The sequence below is a fragment of the Pteropus vampyrus genome, unplaced genomic scaffold (genome assembly GCF_000151845.1).
Source record: "Pteropus vampyrus isolate Shadow unplaced genomic scaffold, Pvam_2.0 Scaffold189, whole genome shotgun sequence".
Lineage (NCBI taxonomy): Eukaryota > Metazoa > Chordata > Mammalia > Chiroptera > Pteropodidae > Pteropus > Pteropus vampyrus.
In genome coordinates, this window is record NW_011888970.1 from 1,034,599 (window position 1) to 1,041,110 (window position 6,512).

Genomic DNA, 6,512 nt, shown 5'->3' on the forward strand with positions numbered 1-6,512 from the left:
GGGGCGCTGGTCCGCGGAAGGGGGAGACGCCTGCCCCTCGGGTGAGGGGTGACGTCCTGTGCCCCGGCCCTGACACACGGGAACGGGCTCCCCATTGGGCCCCGACTCCATGGGGAGAAGTAACGGGCCCCACGTCCGCCCCGGCCATCAGGGTGGAGGGTCTGCACGCGGGGCGTCTCACGGCCTGGGAGGCTGTCTGCACGCTCTGCGGTGCCGGCTGTGCACACAGCTTCCGGCCACTCCCCCGAGGGTCTCGGCACCACTGACGGGGAGGGGGCCCTGCAGGGTCCTGTTGTCCCCTCTGTGGTGACAAAACAGTCCCCACGGCCCCAGGGCCTGCGGAGGTGGCTTCGCTGGCAGAAGGGGCTTTGTGGGTGTGCTAGGTCAGAGACCTGAGGTGGGGACCACGCTGGATGGATCGGAAGGGCCCGGTGTCATCACAGGGTCCTCGTAAGAGGCGGCAAGAGGCTCGGAGCCATGGAAGGCTCTGTGACGACCGAAGTGGGGGTCAACGGGACAGATCCGAAGGTGCCGCCGTGCTGGCCCCGGGAATGTGCGTCCCACAGGGGGACAGGCGCCCCGCCAGAGCCCCCGGGAGACACCGTGACCGGCCTGGTGAGACCGAGTGCGGAGGGCCACCGCGTGGCAGAGGACGGTGACGTCGCCGTCCTAAGCCGCTCCGTCTGTGGGGCCCAGCACAGCCCTCGGAACCCAACGCACCCCGCTCCCAGGGAAACAGCGGACACGGCGACAATATAAAGATTTTCGACGTGCACTCAAATGGCCCAAACCGTCCAAATAAAAAATCAGGGCGGAACTTTGCAACAACGAGCAATGAGTCAATACGGCGAGAGGCAGGGCTCTTAGGAGCCAGCAGGAAGCAAACCGCACGCACGGTGAGAACGCGCGCGGCCAGCTCCCAGGGGAAGGCGGCCGGCCGGCCTCGCGGATGGTCAGCGAGGGGCGAATGGAAGTCCCAGCGACGACGCGGCTTCTTTCTGCTCGTCGCCGGTCGATGTGGGGAAATCGGTGGTCCGGCCCCTCTGGTGACAGTAGAAACCGCCACGCTTCCGCAGGGCCGTTTCCCGCTGTGCACCCGTTTTAAGATGCATGTCCCGCCGACAGCCCCAGATGGCCTGGGAGGGCAAGGCGGGAGGTGCCTCTCGGGGCCCCTCGGAAGGACCTGCTGGGCGGCCGAGCGGCCGTGACAGCGAGGACTGCCACGGGGACAAGCGAGTGGGGAGGACGCAGAGCCGCACGGGGACGACGCGCTCGATCTATGACTCGACTGTGACAGAGCCACTCGGTTTATACCAGAGGTGGCACTGCAGGGGCGGAGGAGCTTATCCCTTCACAGCGAGGGAAGATACACGGAGCTCACGCAGGGCACCGGGAGAAGGGCCGTGGACGCCAGCGGACGGGACGGCCACGCGGCTCCGCGTGCCGTGCGAGACCGTCTTCGTGACCTTGGGTTAGGCCAGGTCCTTGACCAGGAAACAAAAGCCACTAGGCACAAAAAAGACCTTGACAAACTGGGCTGCATTAAAATTGAAAACTGTAGCTGTAGCTCAGCAGAAGACACCCCACGAGTAAAAAGGCGAGACCCAGGCGAAAAAGATAATTCACACACCAACAAATGACTCACGTTCTAAATCTAGTGTATACAGAACGCCCCCCGAAATCAGTGAGAGATAAAATCAGACAACTCAATAGAAAATGGGCAAAAGATTTGAATAGCATAGATGAAAAAGCACATCAGAATGTTCGAGACTATGAAGAGGTGGCTGACTTCCTTAGCCCCTAGGGGGAGGCAAGGAAAAGCCGGAAGGAGCTGCCGTCGGCCCCCAGACGGCTAAGCCGGAAACAAGAGGTGGCCGCTGGGACGCACGAGTGTGCGTGTCCGTCCGCCGTGGGGAAACTGGCCGGCTGGCGTCCCCGATGCAGGTGGAGCACACGTGTATCCTACGGCCCAGCAACGCTACTCCAAGCTGGACACCGAGCGGCGATGCATGTGTCCATCACCACGTGACACGTACGTGTCCAGCAGCACTGCCCGTGGTTCCCGATGGACCGGTGGGCGGTGTCTGGGTGGGTGCTCTGGGGGCCGGCCGGGTCCTGAATCCCGTCTAGGGGCTGATTTTCTGGGCGTGTTTGTTCTGTGACAACGTCATGCTGCACACATATGTGCGTGCCTTCCCGTTAGTGTGTTTGCTCTAATAACAAGCCTGCTTGTAAAGTGGCCGGGGTAAGCTGGACTCCATTCTGACGCTTCCATACGTGATGCTGCTCGCTCCCTCGGTAAGCAAAGGTGAGTCCAGCTTAAATGTCCAAAACACAGTTAAAATCAAGAAGAACCAGGCAATCCCACTTCTAAGGGACCCGAAAGAAGTAACGAGAACACAGACGGCTCGTCACAGTGTTGCTTACGAGAAGGGAAACATGAAGTGACCTAACGGTGACCGGCGGGAGGGTGAGGAAGACCAGGAGAGGCCGTGAGAACAGGCACATGGCTACGGGTAGGACGTGCAGACGCAGACAGGTGAGATGCAAAGCGGGAGCTGTGACCGGAACAGCCCGTCAGCACGGCCCCCCGTGCGAAGCTGCGTGCACAGCACATGTGTGTGCTGCAGAAAGTCCCCGGGGAGGCTGTCGGAGCATCAGTATCCGCTGTCTCTGGGGGGGGGGACTTCAAGTGATGCCAAGTTACAATGGGTGCGAGTGTGTGTGCATGTGTGTGAGTGCACATGCATGTGCATGTGAACAAGCCTGTGAGTGTACGTGTATGTGCATGTGTGTTTGCATGTGCGTGGATGTGCATGTGTGTGGATCTGTGAGTGTGCATGCATGTGCATGTGTTTGCATGTGTGTAGATGTGTGATTGCATGTGTGTTATGTGCGCGTGTGTGGCCCTTTTTGTGTGTGGGCATGTGTGTGTATGTGTGGGCATTTGTGCGTGTGTGTGCATTGTATTTGCGTGTATGCGTGCACGTACATGCATGTGCATGTGTGTGGGGCCGTGCGTGTGCGTGTGCATGTGTGTGGGGCCGTGAGTGTGCGTGTGCATGTGTGTGGGGCTGTGAGTGTGCGTGTGCATGTGTGTAGGCCTGTGCATGTACACGCGTGTATATATGTTCTCAACAGCCATATATGGGCTTCATGGTCTGCACAACAGCCTCAGAGCAGCAAATTCTCATGCACCAAGAGTGACCATAAGAAGAAAACTCTGCCTCGTCCACGAGTCCTGGAGAAGTAGCAGCTGCACGTCCCAGCCCTGCCGGGAGGGGTCGCACTCTAGAAACCGGTGACCGGCTTGCGTCGCTCCTCAATCTGGTTCTGAATATTATAATTTAAGGAGCGCAGGAAAGTGAGGGTTTGTAATGGTGCGCGTTACGGTTGATAAGCTGGGGATATTCATGTGGGTGACTATTACACAGTGGTGACAAGGACCTGGCTGTCACCACACAGTAACCTGCACCCTGATTCTCGATGGGAGTCGCCAAGGACTCTGGCACCATCTGGGGACACACTTGGTTGTCACAGCGGGGGGAGGGCCTTGGCACCGAGTGGGTAGAAGCCAAGATGCCCGCTCAACACCCCAGACACACAGGATGGCGCACGGCAACCTGCCGCGTGGGGAAGCCTGACGGGGTCACTGTCACCAACACGGTGGTGAGGGAAAGATGCGGGAGCTGCTGCAGCTGAGGTCAGCGCCCCGGCTGGCAAGGCGTGTGTCTGCCAACTCTCAGTGACCGAAGCGTCCCCGAGACATTGAAGTAGGCACTTCGAGAGGAGGACTCCGTCGGCTCAGAGGGGGAGGCTGACAAGCCCGCCGGACCCCTGGAGGGCACGGCGACCGGGCCCCTCGGCATGGCCCGCGGTCCCGTCGCAGTGCACGCCCCGGAGCCTGGGGTCATGAAGGTCTCACTGCAGCCTGACCATCCGCAGCTCACAGGACTTCACGGCTGGGAAGGATGGACACAGTCACGTGTCCCGGAATAGCAGGCAGCCCCTCTGGTGGGCTTCCTGGGACAGGGGGGCGGGCGGTGGTTCACGAGGGTGTCACCAGGTGCCTCTAAGGGACGTCCAGGACAGGCCCGGGGACCCCGCGGAGCCTGCACCCCACCCTGTACCAGGAAAACCAGGCACCTCAGTCCCGCTGCCAGCCAGACCTGCTGCGACCCTATGACCCTGCGACCCTGCGACCCTATGACCCTGCGGCCCTGTGACCCTGCGACCCTGCGACCCTGCAACCCTATGACCCTGTGCCCCAGCGCCAGGCTCCCCTCCACAAGCACGGGGACGAGGGTGCTCGCTCCACGTTCGTCCCGAGCCCCCGCTCGCCCCCTCTCTGCCCGCCAAGTCCCCCTCGGACAAACGTTTCCCATCGGACAAACCATTTCAACTCAGAAAAGCAGGCCTCCGAAAACGCCCTCAGAAATGTAAAAGCGGCCTTCAAAGGAAAACCCCAAAACCCGAGGGAAGGCCTGGCTGCAGGGCCAGCAATTACGTCCCCTCTGGTATGATAAACACCCCTCCGCCTCCCAGCAGGACACCAATCTTTACTCAGAAACCGTCCTCTTCAAAAATAACTGCACAACCCGCCATTAAGCCGGGCGCTTCCACCCGCCCTTCCCTTCCCTCTGGTTTCCAAGCAGCACCTCTGCGACTTCACGGAGGCGGAGACGCGGGCCCCCCCACCCCCCCGCAGAGCGCCCTGCCGTGGCAGCCAGGCCTGCACCCCGGGTCGGGTGGGCCGGAGCCAGAAGCGTTTGGGAAGACCGCACTCCCTCCCCCAGGCTCATGCCGCTTCTGGACCCTGCACGATGCTCCGGTGACAGGAAAGCATCACGGAGCAGCGGGAGGCGATGTCACAGAGCCCCTGCCCAGGGCCGTCCTGGACGCAGAGACGCCTCCCCCAACACTTGCCCTCGCTCTGCGTCTGGGAGGCGGAGAGGGGCGTCCGTAAGGAAAAAGGCTGAGACTCCGAAGGGCGCGAACACTGCGCTTCGTGGACGCCCCGCCGCCTGCCCTGCCTGGAGCCCAGCGCTGGGCCGCCGTCCGCCCGCAGCCCGGGCCCAGGCCACACAGCCCGGCGGGCCGTCGGCCTCTACTCCTGCACCCGCTCCTCCTGGGCCTCGTGTGGGGTGGGACCTGCTGTCCCTCGGGCAGTGAATTCTTGGCTTTGTCGCTCCCCAAACCTCTGTCCATGGGGTCACGACAACCGCAGCAAGGTCATTTAATCTGTAAGATCCATTCCCTGTGACCTGCAGCCAACAGCCCGAGTGTTGCATCTCCAGAAATGAGTCTCTCACACTCACACTCACACTCACACGGGGCCTCAACCAGGCTGTGAGGAAGCATCTGAATCCCAGATCGAGTGTGTTCTCCACGACAAATGGCCCTGACCCCCGATGGTGTCAGGTGTGAGGACGGGGAAGCTGAAGGATCAGCACGGCCGAGCAGACACAATGACCAGGTGCCAGCGGACACCCTGGGCAGAAGGCCGACGAGACCCAAACACAGCTACTGACCAGTCATGACAGTCACTAACAGCAGAAGACAGATGGGCGGAGGGCAGGTGGGCGCTCTGTCCTGTCTCGAAATTTTTCTTAAAGTTTAAAGTCATTTCAAATAAAGAGCTAAAAAAGTACATGCAGGGGTTGTCAGCTGGCGACCGTACTGGCTGACTTTAACCACAGATTTATTTTGGTCGACAATGTTGAAAGCAAATTCAAATTAGCTGCCAGCGACATGAATCCAGAGCCGCAATTTGAGACCCAGATTTATGGCTTCCATCCTAACCTCAGAAGCTGCGGCCCTGCCCGAGGGACCCCCACACCCTGAGCCACAGGACGACGGGCTCCTGTGTCCCCCACACGTTCCCACGCTCACGGCTGCCCGCTGAGCCCCGCCCAGGGTGGGGGCAGCAGACGGGGCGCATGTGGCCAGAGGCCCAGGCTGCCCTCGGACCTCCGTCCACAGCACCGTCCACGTCCTGGACGGTTCTAGAATGTGCCCCTGCCTCTAGCACACGCAGTCCCCTGCTGGGAGCTGCGTGACACCTTTGACATGGTAGGTGTCAAGGTGCCTGTGCTCTGCACGCGGCCCTCCCTCGTGAGCGAGCTCCGTGCGCGTGACCCTGGGTCACTGCACTGACTCTCCTGCCACCTGCACCCTGGGTGGTACACGGCCACACGGCCACACGCACACACGCACACACGCACACACGCACACACGCACACATGCACAGCCACACGCACGCTTGGCCACACGCACACACGGCCACACACACACACGCACGCATGCACAGCCACACACACACATGGTCACACGCACACACGCACACACAACCGCATGCACACACAGCCACACACGCACGCGCACACATGGAGTGGGGACACGGCCAGGACACGGAAGTGCCACCTGGGGCTGAGCCACCAGGCCCCCTTCTGGAAGACCCCCTGGGGGCTGCTCCGGCCCCTGCGGGGAGACCGGGTCTGGACGAGCGCTGA